The sequence below is a fragment of the Paralichthys olivaceus genome, chromosome 9, assembly GCF_024713975.1.
Source record: "Paralichthys olivaceus isolate ysfri-2021 chromosome 9, ASM2471397v2, whole genome shotgun sequence".
NCBI classification, from domain to species: domain Eukaryota; kingdom Metazoa; phylum Chordata; class Actinopteri; order Pleuronectiformes; family Paralichthyidae; genus Paralichthys; species Paralichthys olivaceus.
This window is the reverse complement of record NC_091101.1, coordinates 27,006,164-27,026,555: the sequence shown is the minus strand read 5'-3', so window position 1 is coordinate 27,026,555 and position 20,392 is coordinate 27,006,164. Positions and strand designations below refer to the sequence as shown.

General features: G+C 43.7%; 1 long non-coding RNA gene across 3 annotated transcripts; it reads right to left on the bottom strand.

Annotated features, from left to right (window-relative positions):
• Positions 1 to 4,790: 4,790 nt before the first annotated feature.
• LOC109643983 (uncharacterized) lies at positions 4,791 to 20,270 on the bottom strand. Of its 3 annotated transcripts, XR_011244024.1 has the most exons (5): positions 20,219 to 20,270; positions 11,856 to 11,928; positions 11,085 to 11,183; positions 10,288 to 10,398; positions 4,791 to 4,916 (listed from the first exon to the last, which is right to left on the bottom strand). It is a non-coding gene; the product is annotated as an uncharacterized lncRNA (long non-coding RNA). The 3 variants fall into 3 exon arrangements; XR_002203780.2 differs by lacking the exon at positions 20,219 to 20,270 and having other exon boundaries at positions 11,783 to 11,917; XR_011244023.1 differs by lacking the exons at positions 4,791 to 4,916; positions 20,219 to 20,270 and adding an exon at positions 7,418 to 7,550 and having other exon boundaries at positions 11,783 to 11,917.
• Between the last annotated feature and the right edge of the window lie 122 nt (positions 20,271 to 20,392).

Here is a 20,392-nt window from a genome sequence, read left to right as displayed (position 1 = left end):
ATAAAGTATTTAAATATAAAGTATATAAATATAAAGTATATAAATATAAAGTATTTGAATATAAAGTATATAAATATAAAGTATATAAATATAAAGTATTTAAATATAAAGTATATAAATATAAAGTATTTAAATATAAAGTATTTGAATATAAAGTATTTAAATATAAAGTATTTGAATATAAAGGGCCTTTTCTGTGGTAAAGAAAACTACAAGTCATTTCATTAAGATGAAACCAACGAGTGGAAACATCACGAGGATTATTCTATTATACATTTCTGCCAATAGATCCTTTCACCTGAATCTGACTCACTGGAGCTTTAATATGAATAATCTTCTGCGTGTTTCTTCTGCGTGTTTCTTCTGCGTGTTTCTTCTGCGTGTTTCTTCTGCGTGTTTCCTGTGACACACGTGTCGACAGTTTAGTCCAACACTGGACCTGCTGGTCTGACGCCACCTGTGATTCACACGTTTTCTCTCATTAACATTCAGCCGTGGTTCTCGTGGAGCTCGCCGGAGTTCAGGGAGTCTTGGATCGCCGTGGAGATGAGATTATGGGCATTACGTTCTTGACATCCTGTTACGTGGCGGGCGTTGCCAAGGCGATGTCAACAATGCCCAGAATCCTCTGCTGCCCGTAATGAATGCACTCCAACATGTAATGACTGAGTAATCACATTATTTGCAGCCTCGACTTTATTCTGACGGAGCGGCCGCCCGCATCTGTGCTCCGTCAGTAATTGCCGGGCCGGGGCGGCGAGCGCGAGCAGCATTTGCATCCTGCACTGGGGAGTTGCATCGCAAATGATTATACTGAATTGTTTTTGCAACAGGAATGTCCGATCCAATAAAGTTAATGATCTTGAAAGACATGGAGGGAAAAGAGGAGGAGGGAGGAAACAAAATCGATTAAAATGCAGATGTTTGCCGTCCGGCGACGTGTCGATGTAATTAAGCTTCTTTTTTTAACTTTTCAGGAACAGCTTTAGCTTCTGGTTCAGATCCACATTCATCACTTTCTGTTTCACTTTGAGACGCAGGGAAGAAAAGAATCCAGAGTTTCTCCTCGTCTGATGAGAAGCATCATCATCCAGAACTATTTCCTTTTTAATAATGATAATTATAAAACATCCAGTTCATCACAGTCGTTTTTTAGATTTTATATGAATTCTGAAATATTCATCAAACTTAAAGGAATATTCCACTGAATTCACACAGTAAATAAAACTGGAGGTTTGCTGTTTAACCACATGTTGCTCCTTAAATTCAATTAAAATATAAACATTTTAAAGTTGTATGTATTACCCATAATGCTGTTCATGCTCCAGAGTGCAATAAAGAGCTTTTAATCCAGACCCCGAGATCATCTGATCAGACACCAGGGGCCAGTGACAGGAAGTCAGAGCAGTGAAGCGAACACAGGAGACATGTGGTGTCTGTCCCTGGTTCTGGTCAGGACACGTCCTGCAGCACTTTCTGCATCTTTGTGAGACGTCTGATTTTTTAGTAAGTGAAAGAAGGCGGTCCTAGAAATTTGTTTTAAATAAGAATCAAAGGACAAATCAGGATCAAAGATACTGACAGTGCGTCAGACGGCGTCTACAAACCAATCAGAGTCAAGTATAGGTAGACCACACCCACGTAGGTGATGACGACATGACAAACGTACGTCAGACTAAATACTTTAGTCCCTAAATTATAATGTGAAACTAAAACGAACTGTTCTGTTGTTGATCAAACACTGATCAGTTATTGGTTCTTTATAATTAAACAGAATTTATTTTGTTCTCATCGATTCACGTCTTGTTGGTTTGAATCTGAGAAACAGTAAAATCTCACTTTTATTTAAATGGTGGAAACAGCTTCGGTTCTTCAAACTATAAAAACAAGAGACTGTGTGAAAATCCAAAGACATTAATGTTTCATGAAACACACACACACACACGCAGACTTTTTGTTTTCCCTGTAATTAGCCGGCTCGTGTGATTAGCAGGTAAAACAAATTATGTGTTTTGTTGGCAGCAGATAAATCTGGTCTCAACTCGTCGTAATGACCCGAGTAATTTTTAAGCAGCGCCTACATGGCAGCTCTTTTAACGCGTATCATTAGTGAGGTTGTATATTAGATATACATTCTGTGGCTTAATTTGGTCTCACAGGAGCACTTGTAATGATGCAGCTGCTGGTACAGGACACCTTTAATTTATTTATTTTAAATGTTGAGAGTAACTGAGTTGTTGAGATCTGAGGCTGCTGCTGAAAAATACATTAATTCTACACCACAATCTGTTGCAAAAATTAATGTGAGAGGAAACGTATAATGTGGAGGAGGAGGAGGAGCAGGGGGAGCAGGAGCTTCTCCTCTGGACTCGGCCTCCTCTTCACAGAGAGAACGAGCGGAGACTCCAGAGGAGTTCTTCATCTCCCTCTGAAGGGTTATTTATTACAGACAATCAAAATGGCTCCTGTGGCCTCGCAGCATCGCAGCAGCTGCAGGTGACGAGAGAAACCATTTGTTCCACACGTCTCAGAACACGTCTGTGATGAAGATGAAGGCAGGTGTCCGCGGATGATGAAGAAGAAGATGACAAGGGAAAGTCTGGGGTTCATGATCTTGCCCAAGGACACTTCAGCATTCGACATGGGGAAGACTGGAATCGAACTGCTGACCTTCTGGTTAGAGGACGACCGCTCTAACCCCTGAGACACAGCTGCCCCAAAATAAAATATAGTCTCACTCTTCTTAAACTGACTGTGTGTGTCTGTGTGTGTGTGTGTGTGTCTGTGTGTGTGTGTCTCTGTGTCTCTGTGTGTGTGTGTGTCTCTGTGTGTGTCTGTGTGTGTGTCTGTGTGTGTCTCTGTGTGTGTGTGTGTGTGTGTGTGTGTGTCTCTCTGTGTGTCTGTGTGTGTCTGTGTGTCTGTGTGTCTCTGTGTGTGTGTGTGTCTGTGTGTGTCTCTGTGTGTGTGTGTCTGTGTGTCTCTGTGTGTGTGTGTGTGTGTGTGTGTGTGTCTTCTTTCAGTTTGTTTGATTAAAATCTTTCGTGCTCTTAAATCAGTTGCGTCACTTTTCTGTCTCCTCAAAGACAAAGTGTGACTTTAGTTCTGAGGCGTCTCCGTCCTCACCTGCAGAGCTGCAGCCTGTTCGGGGGCCGGAGCGTCTTCAGGCCGCCGCTGCACCGTGGAGCTGGGGGGGGGGGGGGTAACTGTAAGATGCTTCCTGTCTCTCTGCCTGGCTGTTGGCTGTCGGGATCCTCGGGGACCGGGCTTTGGACGGAGGCCCAGATCAATGTGACCTAAATTCAAATGCGAATTAGAGGCTGTCAGTCGGAGAGGACACTCTGTAAATGAGCTCAGACAGTGCGAGGTCCCCAGAGGAGGTGGGAACCGGGGCCCCATGTCCATTGGAGATCTTTAATGAGTTCCAAATGGATATCCAGGACCCGGGCCTTGGCTCCACGCCCTTCCTGCCGGCCTGCAGCCAACTGAACCGGGCTCTGAGAGGAAGGTTCTGCGTGGGGCCGTGAGCCTGGCACCCTGGGAACCTGCAGAGGAAACACGCCCACGTGATTTAAATTCTTCTGCAGCGATTTGTGAGATCAGCGAACGTGATGCAGCTTCAACTCAAGTCTGGAACAAGAAGACGATTCTTCATTTGAACGTTCGTCAGCTTCTGACCTGAAACTTTCAGGTCGTCTTCACACGGTCAGGTTTCCTCTGATGGAGTCTCAACACTTTGTCCATAAACACGCTTCAGCTCCAAACACGTCCAAGACGATCCACGCTGGGTTAAGACACGTCACATGATCATGAGAGCAGACACGTCACATGATCATGAGAGCAGACACGTCACATGATCATGAGAGCAGACACGTCACATGATCATGAGAACAGACACGTCACATGATCATGATCATAAGAACAGACACGTCACATGATCATGATCATGAGAGCAGACACGTCACATGATCATGATCATGAGAACAGACACGTCACATGATCATGATCATGAGAACAGACACGTCACATGATCATGAGAGCAGACACGTCACATGATCATGAGAACAGACACGTCACATGATCATGATCATGAGAACAGACACGTCACATGATCATGATCATAAGAACAGACACGTCACATGATCATGAGAGCAGACACGTCACATGATCATGAGAACAGACACGTCACATGATCATGATCATGAGAACAGACACGTCACATGATCATGAGAGCAGACACGTCACATGATCATGAGAACAGACACGTCACATGATCATGAGAACAGACACGTCACATGATCATGATCATGAGAACAGACACGTCACATGATCATGAGAACAGACACGTCACATGATCATGAGAACAGACACGTCTTTACACCAGGTTAAATAAACTGAACCGGGGAACACACAGAAGCTGAGCTGAGCGATTGATTGATTGATGGACTGACGGATGATTGATTGATTGACAGATTGATGGACTGACGGATGATTGATTGATTGACAGATTGATGGACTGACGGATGATTGATTGATTGACAGATTGATGGACTGACGGATGATTGATTGATTGACAGATTGACAGATTGATGGACTGACGGATGATTGATTGACAGATTGATTGAGGTCACGCCCACACACACTTTCAACCTAAATACATCAGTTTGATAAGAACGACAGAAAATGACAGAAAAAACTTTGACAAACATTTAACGTCTACTTTGAATTTTTATTTTGGACCATGTCCCACTTGCTAACACGGAGGAGGTTTATGACCTGTACTGCAGGCAGCCACCAGGGGGAGATCCAGATGGTTTGGCTTCACTTTTGGTAGCCATCATGTCGCCCATCTTTATTTACAGTCTGTGGTTCCAGGTCACGTTGTCTGGTTCCGTGTAATCATGGCGTCGTCTTGACGTCTGTGTGAACGAGACAAATAAAACATGTGACCCGTGTTACACAGCTGATGGTCAATAATCGTTTAGCTGTGACTCTGACGTCCGCTCCGTCTTCACAGATCTGGACTCACATCTTTAAAGAGTGAGCAGTGAACTTCTCTGGTTCCAAAGAGGTCGCCACCGTGACCTCTGTAAAATAAAAGCAGACGAGCAGAACCGCCCCCCCCACAACCCCTGTCCCCGGAGGTTTAACGGGTGTTCCGCCTCCCCCTCCCCCTGTGGAGCTGCAGTACAGCGGGTGAGGCGGAGGAGGCTGCAGTAATTAGCATGCTGATTCTGCATGTAATCAGATCACCCTGGCATGCTCGCCGGCCGCTCCTATACATCAGGCCGAGCGTCGGCATGGGACTGCAGCAGCGTCTGATTGTTCTTCAACGCAGCATATGCTAATTGTTGATTGTCTCCAATATTATATGCTAATTGTTAGGAATTAGCATAATTCATTAACATTTGGGCCCTAATTACACAACGAGAAAAGAGTGAAAAACACTCGGCTGTGCTCTGACTTCTTAATGTGCGGCGCGACTAACGTGCTCATTTGCATCCGGAGAAGGAGCCTGAAATATTAAAAGTGTTGTTCAGAGAAAATCGTGATTAGTCCCTAATCAAATGTTGTTTCTGCCATTTTAAAAGGTGTTACAGTGTCGGCCCCCAGGTGAGAGGAAGCAGACTGACACTCGCAGACACACCGAGGCTTCACAGACACGCAAATGTGCCGCAGATCAAAATCTGCAATTAGCTGGAGTGTTTCTTTTTGGACGAGATTTAGAGAAACAAATGAACGGAGATGGTCGTCGGCGTTTCATTCGTCGTTGCAGATTCTCTTTGATGTCGGTGGTTTATCTCGTATTAATGAGACACTCCAAACAAAAAGAGACAAACCAAATTGCTTTGATTTCATCATAATTGTAGTCGTGGGTCTGCTCGCATCGTTTAGCTGCCAGCGGCGGCGGAGCTGTGCAACCTGCAGCAATCTGAAAATACAACAAGTGAAAATCACTGAAAGACAAGAAGACAACATGTCAAGAATTAAAAGTTCCCCCAGAGGATATGAAGTGTTGACAGGAGCAAAGAATAAAAAACCAGGACAAAAAGAGAGAGAAGGAGGGAAAGAAAGAAAATGCTGTAAAGACAAAACAGTCAAAGGAGAAAAACAAACTTCTGTCGTCTCTCATCAGTCATGTGACGACCACGCACATTCATCAGGTGACCCTCAGGAAGACCCCGCCCCCTATGATGAGAGTCAGGGGACTGAACTTTGAGTTTATATAAAACAATATGATGAAGTATTATTACATAAGAGTTTTATTTTACATCGATTGAACAACATTTGAATAATAATGTAAGAATAACGTCTCATCGATGTCAACAAGTCGTCCTCTGTCCTCAACAAGAGTCAAACTACAGAGACACTTTCTGAGCAGTAACTGAAGCTCAGAGTCTCATGTGAGGATCCGTCTCCAGGACACGAGGACAAGAGATGCTGATGAACTGAAGACATCAACAGATTCTCTACATTAGAAGAAACAGTTTGTGACTTCCTGTTAAAGTATTTGTACATGAGGACATGTCTGATAGAGATGAAGGAGCAGACACATGAACTGAGGAGTCACTGATGAAGATGAGGAGACGTGTAACAAGTATTTTGTCTCGTGGTATCAGTACTTTTACATTAAAAAAACTATTGAATATATTATATTTATCACTTAATTTTTTAAAAAGTCAGAAACTGTTCAGATCAGTAAAACGAGAACATGTGATATATTCACCATATTTATATTTGCACTTTGTTTCAATATTATAATTCAGATCTATAAACACAATAAATGATACAACTCAACTTTATTATTATTATAAAAACAAGTTCCAGCTCGAAAACAACAAGACAATAAAACAAAAAGCTGCTAAAGTTTGAATGAACAAATAATAAAATGTGAAAATCATGTTTGTTGTCAAATCAACATGATCAAAGTCTGGAATCAAACAAAGAGAATCAGTCGTGCGACCTCTCGGCCTCGTGTCGCCTCTTTACACTCGACCACCGTGTCGGTTCATGACAAACACCAGGACTCTGCCGATGACACATGACGGATGCCAGTGTGTCTGACGGGGGGGCACGGCTCCAGGTTCAGGTTTCTCCTGTTTAACAGCAGCAGGGGCCAGAGGCTGGATCTCAGGGCCACACCTCGGGGACGGGGCCCCTGCGTGTGAATGTGGAGGGCGGGTGAACTCGGAGGTAATTGAAGCGAGGCTTTTGTATGAATCTGCTTCCAAACCACAGGAGGGAAGAAGAGAGTTTTAATGAATGGAGAGCGTCATTAAAATGATAACTATTTCCTCCGAGATCACTTCCAATTTAAATGCAGGGGCAGAAGAGAAAGATCCTTTTTCTTCTTCTGCCATTCAAACTGTAAATTTGAATGTGGGGGAGAAGAGGGAGATTGTTTGTAGCCATAGTTCACTACTTCCAATTATTCGTCTTTCTGCTGCACTTAAAGCCGCTCGGGGGGGGGGGGGGGCCTCACACGGTTTAAAGCCAAAACCAGACGAGCAGCCGTGTTTTCTTTGGATCAGCAGCGGTCAGAGGGAACAGATCTGTGTCAGATAGTTAGAGAGGAGATCGAAGCAGATGTGAAAAATGACTTAATTGATCAACAATGAGGCCGACGGGGTTTTTCATGAACAGCTGCACATTCGCAGCAGAGAAACAGCAGCAGGATGCAGATTCAAGAAACGTTCACAGAGCACACGTGAAACAAGCAGGTTTTAACCAGCTGCGTTAGCTGCATGGAGCTGCGTCGGCTGCATGGAGCTACGTTAGCTGCGTTAGCTGCATGGAGCTGCGTCGGCTGCATGGAGCTACGTTAGCTGCGTTAGCTGCATGGAGCTGCGTCGGCTGCATGGAGCTACGTTAGCTGCATGGAGCTGCGTCGGCTGCATGGAGCTACGTTAGCTGCGTTAGCTGCATGGAGCTACGTTAGCTGCATGGAGCTACGTTAGCTGCATGGAGCTGCTTCGGCTGCATGGAGCTACGTTAGCTGCATGGAGCTGCGTCGGCTGCATGGAGCTACGTTAGCTGCGTTAGCTGCATGGAGCTACGTTAGCTGCATGGAGCTACGTAAGCTGCATCAGTGGCATCAATTGGGTGTTAAAAAGTGTAATAAGAATAAACTGAATTAAAAAGGCCTTTAACACACACACACACACACACACACACACACACACACACACACACACACACACACACACACACTAATTGAAAGCCATTATGTGCCACATTATCAAACAGTCACGTTGCAGCTTAACTCGGAAACCTGCGCTGAGTCCAGAAACACGGTTCACTCTGTTGACTGCGTTCTAACACAGGAAGCAGTTTCACCTCATTACATCTGACAGTCGGAGGAAAACACACAGAAATATTGCATAAGACAATATTTACCAAAAAACACAGGAAGTTCAAGAATGCATCAAATGAAATGATGCAAGTGTGAGCGAGAGCAACTTCTTCATTTTGCTCAATATTCTTCACACAATCGAGAGCTCGGCGTCGGCGTGTTTATCAAAGAAATGACTGATCATAATATCAGCCTTATTGGTCTCAACAGAAATGCCACAACCATCTTGCAGATTACTCCTTGATGAGGAAAATGCAATTAAAACGTCAAGTGCGTTTTATTAGATTCTACCCACCCTGCAGGGTTTTAGCAGCCCCGGGAGTCCCTGGATGCTCCGGCGATGGATGGCATATATAGAGCTGCGAGCAACATTAGCAGAGCCGTGCCAAAATAACAGCCGCTCGCTCCCTGATGATCCTCCTTTCATCAGCATACAATGTGAACGCGTTCATGCTGCTGCTGCTCGGGCTCATATGGAGGGCTTACTGTCTCTGTGCAGACTCGTATAGATGGAAGCTGTTCAGTCTGTGGACGTCCAGGTTCATCATCGGTCTGATTTCAAACAGCTGTGGCCCCATTATAGGGAACGTTGTATGTTAGAGTGTAAATCTCTACCTGCAGCCTGGAAACTCCAGGAAGCTGTGAATCCAATCACTTTGTTTTTTCCACAAGTAAAAGAAATTATAGCACAGTGTAAAATGATTCCATTTGTACGTGCCACCCACGGGTTTAATGGTAACAACCTTGGTTCGAGTCCAGGTGCAGGATCTTTGTTGCAGACCTCTGTCTCGCTCCGATAAAGACAAGAATCCCCCAAAACTCAGTGAAAGTACTGCGATCTCAGTAAATCTACATGTAGAGTACATGAAAATATTAATGTGGTGGTGTAAAGAGTGAAGTACATCACATTAAAGAACCAGCACATGATGTGCTGCTGAATTCATTTTGATTTAACAACACGTTAATAACATGATAACAAACACGTCACTGAGCAAAGTATAAAACTAGAGAGAGAGAGAGAGAGAGAGAGAGAGAGATTCTAGTTTACATGGTCATCTGCAGCACTTTCACACAAGTGAAGTTGAAGTTATTAAAGAGTTCTTGGAACTAGTTTCTTGGAGGCAACATATTCATCCACCAAGTATTTCTGTCAGCTGTTTGTCTGCAGACGACACAAACATCACCGTGGCAACATAATGCTGAGTTCATCACTTTAAACAAACTGACGTTTCCTCTTCATAGAAACATGATGTTTCTAAAAACAGATTAGTGAAGTCATCACGGTGTGAAACGTAGAAAAATATAAAATACTTATTGATCATGTTAACGTGCTCAGGTCAACTAGAGCTGTAGAACTGATGAGCACGTCGGTTCTTTAATTATTTCCTCGATTAAAAGTTATGAACTGAAGTCAGGACGGTTTGAAGACGTGAATCTTCAGATCCTGTGATAATCAAAGCCAACAGAAACTGCTTTTACTTTGAAACTACAGGAAGTAAACATTGTTGTTTGTGACACATTCAACAGATAAACATTGAAACTGTGGTGAAAGATCATTTTCACTATGTGTCCTGTCCACATACATGGAGGAGACCAACGACACCTTGAATCTCCAGAGGAGCAGCTTCTGAACCACAACCGAACCACCGGTCGTTCTCATCTGTGAACATGGAAGTGAAATGAACAGCTGATCTCAGATCAGTTTTCTGTTCAGGGTCTGACGCTGCAGACGCTCAGATAAATAAACGTCTTGACTTGATTCTGATTTCGTCTCAGGCTGAAATATCTTCATCATGTGTTTGGGTGTTTTGATCAAAGTGCACCGTTGGAAATATTCAGATATTGAGATCATGTATATTATGATTTATCTCTATACAAATCAAATTCAATTGACAGATACTTATTTGAAAACAAACTTAAATTAATATAACACTCACCTGAAGTGGAGGTTTATGACCTATACCGCTGCCAGCCACCAGGGGGCGGACTCTTTGGCTTCACTGTTTGGCGCTGCCATGGCGTCCATCTTTATTTACAGCCGGATGTTCCTGAGCAGGTGAAGAAGAAGATTTTAAAAACCATATTTAATGTTTATGTGAAACTCACCGTTAGCGCTTGAAGCAGCGTCTCGACCTTTACGCTGGAGTTTGTTCGGTCACTTGATTCGATGATGTCGACGGTGGAGCCGGAAAAAACACAAATAAAAAGGAAAATAGATCTTTTTAATGGAGCTTAACAATCGGTCTCTGGTGGACTCATTAGGATGACCAGTTTGACTTATTTTACAGCCACTGGTAATTAGTATCTGCAGGAGTTATAGCCATAATCAGCCAAGTTTTCTCTTTGACTTTCTCTCCGTCAGCCATTAACTTTGTGTTCCACTTGCTGCAGGAAGACGGTCAAATGTGTAAAAAGACAGCAGCCGTAAAACTAATAAAACTGTAGGGTTCCTTCTGGGGAACTTTAATACTTCCAGCGATATGATAATTCTTTGTTCTTCAAAGCAGCCGTTAAAAAAGGACGATTTTCACGGCCTTGCAGTGACGGAGACGTTGGATCTGACGGGTAACAAAGCAGATTCCTGTTGGCTCCACCGGGGGTTCGATGCTCGGGATAAATAACAAACAGCAACAGAGTCAGACTCTTTGATGAGTAAAGACAAATATTTGAAATAGTTTATCAGGGGAAACATTTTTTCATCTGATCACAATTCATTCATTTCAGATCAACTCACAGCAGCTGATGAGGAAACGTCAGGTTTCTGTCACAGCTGCCTCGAGCCTGAAGTCTCTGCTTCTCTACCGACGTCTGAAACATGGTCTGCTTCCTAAAGCTTCATGTAAACAAAGATAAACCTCTGGAAATAAACACTAACTGTAGATAAACCTCTGTAAATAAAGATCTGGAAATAAACATCTGTAAATAAACACTAACTGTAAACAAACATCTGTAAATAAACCTCTGGAAATAAACACTAACTGTAAATAAACATCTGTAAATAAAGATCTGTAAATAAAGATCTGTAAATAAACATCTGTAAATAAACACTAACTGTAAATAAACCTCTGTAAATAAACACTAACTGTAAATAAACCTCTGTAAATAAAGATCTGGAAATAAACCTCTGTAAATAAAGATCTGTAAATAAACATCTGTAAATAAACACTAACTGTAAATAAACATCTGTAAATAAACCTCTGTAAATAAACATCTGTAAATAAAGATCTGTAAATAAACATCTGTAAATAAACACTAACTGTAAATAAACATCTGTAAATAAACACTAACTGTAAATAAACCTCTGTAAATAAACATCTGTAAATAAACACTAACTGTAAATAAACATCTGTAAATAAACACTAACTGTAAATAAACACTAACTGTAAATAAACATCTGTAAATAAACATCTGTAAATAAACATGTAAATAAACCTCGACGTCTGTAAATAAAGATCAACATCTGCATTTCCTTTAGAACTTAAGCCAGAATATCTCCGATACAAACGCTGCCATCTTGTGGTGATGAGTGTATTTGCAGTCGGAGTCAGTGGTGATCGTGGAGCTGTGGTATCGAGGTCCTGATGACAAACACAAAAACAACAAATATGAATCTAATCTGTAGGAAATATAACTGATGTTAAAACCATCACACTACAGTTTTAAATGACTCAATAATCTTCACGTGTCAAACCCACGCTGTTCGTTTACATCGGCAGCTTCGACGAGGAAACAAACCGATGCAGGAAAAAAACAAGCAATCGCACTTTAAAGAGCAAAGATGGACGAAGGTCACGATCAAGTCTAAATAATCTGTTCATGAAGCAGAGGAGGAGACGGCCACATCACAAGATCGTGGTGCCGACAGATCAGGTTCAAATCCTGCTAACAAACAATTCACAACTGTTGTCAATATATTATTCATACGTTAGAAATCCTGCATTGTCCCTTTGATTAGAGAAAAACCTGGAGAGAAAGAACGTTGAGTCCAGATAAAGAATCTGTTGATCTATGAGGAACGTCTCTGGATTCAAGGACCATGAAGAATAAAACATAAAACAAGAATAAAACAATAATAAAAGAAGAAACTGCAGCGGACGCTTGTAAATTCAGTTGCGAATGTTTAGAAAAGTCTAAACAACAAAACATTGGAAACATTTATCTTCTGAAGAGAAAAGACACGTTCGTGTTGGTTGTTGCTCAGTTTGTCACATTTACATTTCAGCCCAGGAAAGACACGACTCGGTGCTTTTGTCACAGTCTGGCGTTTCTCTGCTGCTCTTTTCAATCATTTCACATGAGGCAGGTTTGGTGAAACAAGTTAACTTTATTGTCTGCAACACACACATGGAACACAGTCATTCAATGCTGGGGAATCTGCATCTGCCTAACACGTGATCGTATAGTTTTTTACTAATTGAATTTACTTCTATGACAAAACATACCTGCAACACACACATGGAACACAGTCATCTATAAAAGAAAAGTTACAAAAATAGCATATTATTAAACACTAAATCAACCAAAATCAACTAAAACACTGACAGACAGCAAGACACAACTTACTCAATGCTGGGGAATCTGCATCTGAGATAAAAAAGGTGCGCCACACTTTAATCCCCAGCAGTTCCTGTTGTACAACTTCAAAATAAAATAAACACGTCAAAATAAAAGAAATACATACAAAACTATGACTGAGCTCCACGTTGGACAGGATTTTATCTTTCAACATATTTACACCGTTACATACACCCCCCTAAAATTCTGTCCAACCCCAGACAAATCCTGAGCATTGTCCAAACAACAATAGAAAAGAAAAAAAATCGGAGCCTCTATAAGTGAAACCAAATCACTGACGTCAGAAACAGTCGATACAAATCCTCCTGAAAGGAGCGTAAAAGGATAGGGAGGTACCAAGCCCAATACCTTTAACAGACCAGTAGAAGATGCCATTTACATCTCCTGAACATCACACTCAAGGCAATACACATAACATACTCCAAAGCTACAAAAAAACAAATACTAGTTGGACATCACCAACACAAAACTGGAATGAAAAAAAAAATCCTAGTTTAAACCTCGTCTAAACCTCAAATAGTCTATGAAAAAATGCAAAAACAGGATTTGAAACAGGGAAGGTATTCTCAACCTTGTGTGACATCCTAGGAGGTCTAATGTGTCTCCCATATCTGCTAGTAACTAAACCCTCAAGACCTGTGTGAACACCATCAGGTTGTGTGCAAATAGCAGGGTTCTCATCAACATCATCTGTTGGAGTTAATTGAGACATGCTAACTGAGTTAGGATCAGGTAAGTGAGCTACAATAACAGGGTCTGGATCTGGTAAGTGAGCTACACTGACAGGGTCTGGATCTGGTAAGTGAGCTACACTGACAGGGTCTGGATCTGGTAAGTGAGCTACACTGACAGGGTCTGGGTCTGGTGAGTCCATTAGCCAGTCCATAGTCCGGTTGTAGCCATCCACATTGTCCCTCTCCTCAGAGTGTTGACCACTTCCACATGCCACATCCCCGTTATCTGAATCGATAAGGGAAGCAGGAGTTTCAGGCACATCCAAGGTAAGAAAGTCAACTGGGAGAAGAAGGTTCCGGTGCACAACTCTCTCTTTGTCAGTTAGAGCATCTCTTATCCTGTACACGTTGATTCCTGACCTCACCGAAACAACATCATATGGTGTAGAGTCCCATTTGTCAGCGAGCTTCCTTTTGCCTCTTTCACCACGGTTGGCCAGCAAAACTCGATCACCCACAGCCAGTGGAGAGCCTTTGACTTTGCGGTTATACAGCCTGGCGTGACGTGCTTGCTCATCAAAGCTGTGTTTCCGAGCCATCCGCGAGGCTTCAGACAAGTCCTGCTTCAACCGAGAGACAAACTCATTCTGGCAGATCACTTTGTCATCCTGTAACACATACTGGAACATGATATCGATAGGAAGACGTGGAACCCGTCCGAATGTGAGGTAAAACGGGGCAAAGCCGGTTGTCTCATGTATCGTACAGTTGTAGCAGAAAGTGAGCGTCCGCAACACCTGGGGCCATCTGGCTTTTGCTACTGGGGGAAGGGTTCTTAACATGTTCCCGAGTGTCCTGTTAAAGCGTTCTGTAACACCATTACCCATTGGGTGGTAAGGTGTGGTGTGAGACTTCCGCACCCCTGCCATCTCCAAAAGTTCCTTCAGGAGCTTACTCTCAAAATTGGCACCTTGATCCGAGTGAATCCTCTTTGGAAAGCCATAGACACAGAAGAAGTCATCCCACAATCGTCGTGCAACGTGTTTCGCAGATTGACTTTGACAGGGGAAGGCATGTGCCATTTTAGAGAAGTGGTCAGTGATGACCAAAACATCAACGGTTTTCTTGTCACTCAGTTCAGCGGTCCAGAAGTCAATGCACACCAGTTCCATTGGTTCAGATGTCTGGATGCTTTCAAGAGGTGCACGGCCTTCAGGTTCAAGGGTCTTGCCGACTACGCATCTCTCACATCGACGTACATGGTTAATTATGTCTCTTTCCATTCCGATCCAGAAAAACCTCTCCCTGGCGAGGGAAAGGGTTCGTGCACGGCCCTGATGACCAGCATTGTCGTGGAGGCCGAGAAGAATCTGAGACTTAAGGCCATCTGGCACAATGAACTGGGACAGCTTCTTGTTCAGCCGGCTATCTTTTTTTAGCCTGTACAGAATCCCATTCTGTATTTTCAGCTTTTTCCAGTGTCTGAGGAGCTTATTGATGCTATCCGGTTCAGATGCGGCCTCACGTCTGGTAGCTCTCCTTTTCCTTCGCACATAGAAGAGGACCCTGCTTATTGTTTGGTCTTGCTCCTGAAGACTCAAAAGCTGGCTCTGGGGAATAGCAGTGGAAGGGTCTTCTTCAGGCAGCTGTGGTAATGGTAAATTAGCTCCGAGCAGACCACAACCAGCATGAGCGCTCAGCGCAGCTGACACCTCATCCGAACTGATGGAACTTCCAACAGGCTGAACATCAGGATCAACACCAGGGCCCTGTGTCTTCGACCTTGTGTTTTGGAAGATGTGACAGTTGTTAGTGAGCCGAAAAGCATCTTGCACCGTACCCATGACAACGCCATTTACTTCATCTAATAGTGTGACATAGGGTTCTTTCAGCAAACGATAACCAACACATGACTGGACAAATGGTTCGCGGCTCAGAGCATCTGCAACAATATTTCTAACTCCTGGAACATACTTAAGATCAAAATCGTACGCTGCCAGCTTGGCCACCCATCTTTGTTCACATGCATCTAAGCGTGGTTTTGTCAGAATGTAGGACAAGGGGTTGTTATCTGTCCAGGCGGTGAAGTGTTTCCACTTCAACCAATGACCAAACTTGTCACAAATGGCCCATTTCAGTGCCAAAAATTCCAGCCTGTGTGCTGGATAGTTCATTTGAGACCGGGTCAGTGTCTTGCTGGCAAAGGCGACCGGACGCGCAACTGTCTCACCAGGTGACACTTGGGACAAGACAGCACCAATGCCATCAAAAGAAGCGTCAACAGCAAGGATGAAAGGCTCGTCAAAGTTCGGGTGAGCCAATGTGACGCCATGAGTTAGTTCATTTTTCAGGGTTTGGAAGGATTCCTGACATGCAGCTGTCCAGTCACTTGGTGTAAGAGCTGGTGGAGCGGAGAATTTCCTCTTCGGCTTCCTGCCTTTCTTGGCCTGTGATTGAACTTGTCGCCCAGACATGAGCCTGAACAGAGGTTTGGCTTTTGCAGAGCAGTCAGCGATGAAATGCTGATAGTAAAAAACCATGCCCAGAAAAGACCTGACTTTTTTCCAAGACGGCGTTACACCATCACTCTCCATCAACTCTATCTCTCCTACATCAGCGATGACTTTCACTTTGTCAGAATCAGTCCTTACTCCATCTGCACAGATGACATGTCCCAGAAACTTAACTGAGCTCTTCAGAAGATGACATTTCTTGGGGGCCAGCTTAAGTTTGTGATTTTCCAGACGTGAGAACACCATCTCCAGACGCTCAAGAGCAAGCTGCTCGCTGGGGGCGAAGACCAACAGGTCGTCCAGGTAACAAAGTAAGCTGCTGAAGTTTTCATCTCCGAAGATTGATAACATCATCCGCATGAAGGTTGCAGGACTGTTACACAGACCTTGGGGCATCCTATTATACTCATGGAGGCCAAAGGGTGAAGAAAACGCTGTGTACTTCTTGTGTGTCTCATGCAGTGGAACATTATAGAATCCAGAAGTCAAGTCCATAGTTGAAAAGAAAACATTCCCTCCAAGCGCAGCAAGGGCATCTGCTTGGTGAGGCAGTGGATGTGCATCTTTCACAGTCTTTGCATTGAGCAATCTGAAGTCAGTACAGATGCGCAGACTGCCATCTTTCTTCCACACCAAGACCAGTGGGGATGCATACTCGCTGTGCGACTTCCGGATTATGCCTCTTTCCTCCATATCATTAAGTGCTGTTTTCAGCTTCTCATATTGGCCTGGTGGTACTCGGCGGTAGGGCAGGCGAAATGGTCTCTCATCCACAAGGTGTATTTTGTGGACGAAGTCCGTAGCCTCCCCGCAGTCCATCTTGTCCCTTGAAAAAACAGACTCATATTTCTCAACAAGCTGCAAAAGTCTATCTTTCCACTGGTCAGAAACCTCACAGCCCTCTAAGTCTAAGTCTTGTAGTCCCAACTTGTTTAAAGAATCCTTTCTCTGCTCAGGGGACTTTGCTATTACAGAGGCCTGTGTAACACCATGATTATTGACCAAAATTTTCTCAGGTGAAGACAGCTCCTCTACTGCGACACACGGGAAGACATCTGCAATCTTGCAGTTTCTCCTTAGAGTCACTATCCTACTGCTAGGGTTGATAAGTTTAAGGGGAACCCACCTATCACCCCACATAGGTGTGACAACACGGCCAACCATCACATTTCTGGGCCTGGATCTCGATTGTGTTGGCTCTACAATCACTGTGCTCCCCACTGATAAAGGTGCAGATGCGGGCAGTTTACCCCAGACAAGGTGCTCACGAAGGGGTTCAAGTGTAACATTCTGCCTCAACTTTACCGTGCCGATCTTTTCAGGCATGGGCCCTCCCCGCCATTTCTCAGTGTTTGAAAGCAGGGACAAGAACTGGCCACATTCATCATCTGCAATGTCAACTGGTGCAGCCAGGAGTCTCCAATAGTCCTCAGATTTTTTCATCAAGTGTATTAACAGCTTGATAGCATTACTACCAACAATCATATCATCCACTTGTCCAGGGATAACCAGTGTTGGGATGAGCAACTTAAAACCATAAATAACCACCTCCAAATCATAGACAGCTGTAGGATAAACATGGTGTCCTCCAGCACCCACAACAACAATATCATCAGCAGGACTACTCTTCAAATCAGGGCTTTGCAGCAGAAGGCGTGAAGCAGCAGCTTCACTTAGAGAACATGACATAGAACCACTATCAATCATTCCTTTCAGTTGAACACCACCTGCGGTACAAACACCTGTGTAGAACAAGCTGTCAGATTTCTGAAGTCTGTGTGTCAATTGAAAAATAACAGTCTTTCCAGACGGTGCAAATGAAGAAAGAGATTCATACAAGGATTCAATGTCATCACAATCACAACTGGGAGGAACACTATCATAATCCACACCATCCTCCCTAAGGTGCGGATCCTCTAGTTTTCCTGCTGCTGATGAGCGGCTGACGACGTCCTGCCAGGACAAGCAAGCCTAGAGTGGTTCGGTGAGTGGCACTGGAAACAGAGTCTATGGTCGCGACAGTGGGTAAAGGTGGAGTGAGCAGCATCATGACAAACAGAACAAGGCATCTCATGTAACCCTTCAATCCTAGGCCGCCGTGGGCCAGACTGTCTGGCTGGGCCCGAGTGAACAGGTCTCTGCAGCAGCACCTTCTCCAGCATGCTTATAAGGCGTTCCAGGGTTGCAGAGTCCGTGGCCTGCGGCTGCGGTGAGCCCTGCCCCCCAGTGGTTGTTGGAGTGGCAGTGTGCTGCGTGTTCATCGTCACTCTCTCCTTAGTTGCTTTGCTCACTGTGGAGGTCAAACCTGAATGATACTCATATAAAATGTCCTGAACTTCATTAGCTGTCCACTTTTCCATTATCTTGGAGCGAAAGGTCATAGAAAGGTCAGGAGAAGGACAGTTCCTTATAAACATGCGCGTCACCTCAGTACCAGGACAGTCAAGCGATTTGCCCTGCTCTTTAAGGCGTTCAATGGCAAGGTCAACAGCACGGTGCAGCCTGAGCCAGTAGTCAAATGCACCCTCACCTCTCTCAGGCAAAGTTGTGTAAAAGTCAGCTAATGGGAGCGGTGAGCATGGGGCAGAGTCAAAGTGCCTTCGAAGGAGACCATAGATTGCCTCAGGGTCACGGGTGAGGTCAATATCACTGTTCCTGGTGCCAAACTTGACAACATCTCTAGCTTTGCCTCTAAGATGAATGAGGATTTCCTCTGCTTGTTCCTCAGGTCTCAGATCTCCTCTCTTAATAAAAGCCCTCATGAGGTCCTCCCATTCTCTCACGGAAACAGGGTCAGAGCTGTCCCCTCTGAAGCATGGGGGATCTTTCAGCTTTCTGTGAGACACAAGCTGCACACGAGAGGCATCAAGCATGTTTGAGGTTGACATGTCATCTGTGGTCGGTGGGGTGGGAGCACAGGTTAAAGGTGCACTAACAGATGGGCTAAGTTGAGTTATAATGTTCTGTAACACCTTCTGGCTAACCTGCTGGATCACATCCCCCATCTGACTGACAATCTCAGTAGCAAGGGCATCAGGGCTAGGAATATTAGAACTGGTGTTTTGAGATTCATGTGAAAAGCCTACAGGGCGACTAAGGGGAAACGCTACATCCCTATTGGTGGAAAGGAGCTCTGGTCTGCTCTGACTAACCCCCGCAACATTACCATGTCCCCCAACAGGAGTTTCAAACTGCAAGAATTTAGGAGAACTCAACAATCCTCTTCCCCTACCCCTGCCTAAGCTATGGGGTGTGCTAGTATATTCCCCACCAACACTCATCATCAAATAAAAAAATACACAATATCAGAAATAAAAATGAAACACTCAGTGTAAAAAGGAAAAAATTGTTAAAAGTTAAGCACAGACGAATAGGGGAAAAAATGCCTAAATATGTGCATTCAGCTCAACACAGTTCAAGTTACACGTTCACCAGGTCACACAGAGAAGATCAGCAGCAGCAGAAAAATCCCCGGATCGGCGCTGAAGAATCCACCATCCAGCAGGAGAATCGACGGGTCACGGCACCAATGTCACAGTCTGGCGTTTCTCTGCTGCTCTTTTCAATCATTTCACATGAGGCAGGTTTGGTGAAACAAGTTAACTTTATTGTCTGCAACACACACATGGAACACAGTCATTCAATGCTGGGGAATCTGCATCTGCCTAACACGTGATCGTATAGTTTTTTACTAATTGAATTTACTTCTATGACAAAACATACCTGCAACACACACATGGAACACAGTCATCTATAAAAGAAAAGTTACAAAAATAGCATATTATTAAACACTAAATCAACCAAAATCAACTAAAACACTGACAGACAGCAAGACACAACTTACTCAATGCTGGGGAATCTGCATCTGAGATAAAAAAGGTGCGCCACACTTTAATCCCCAGCAGTTCCTGTTGTACAACTTCAAAATAAAATAAACACGTCAAAATAAAAGAAATACATACAAAACTATGACTGAGCTCCACGTTGGACAGGATTTTATCTTTCAACATATTTACACCGTTACACTTTGTTCAGAGAACGTCTTTATTTATTGGACAGTTAATATTCGATCTGTTTAATCATTTATATTTATATAAAACACTCACCCCTCGTTTGTCCCCTGCTCACAGGGCTAAAGGCCTGAAGCCTGCAGGAAGTGATCTTTTAAGCCCAGCCCACAGGAAGTGGAAGAGACCAAAGACAGATTGAAGGGGGGGAAACTTCTTTATTGGACTTTGTTATTATTCCTATTTTTTTCAGTTAATTATTTTGAACGTTTG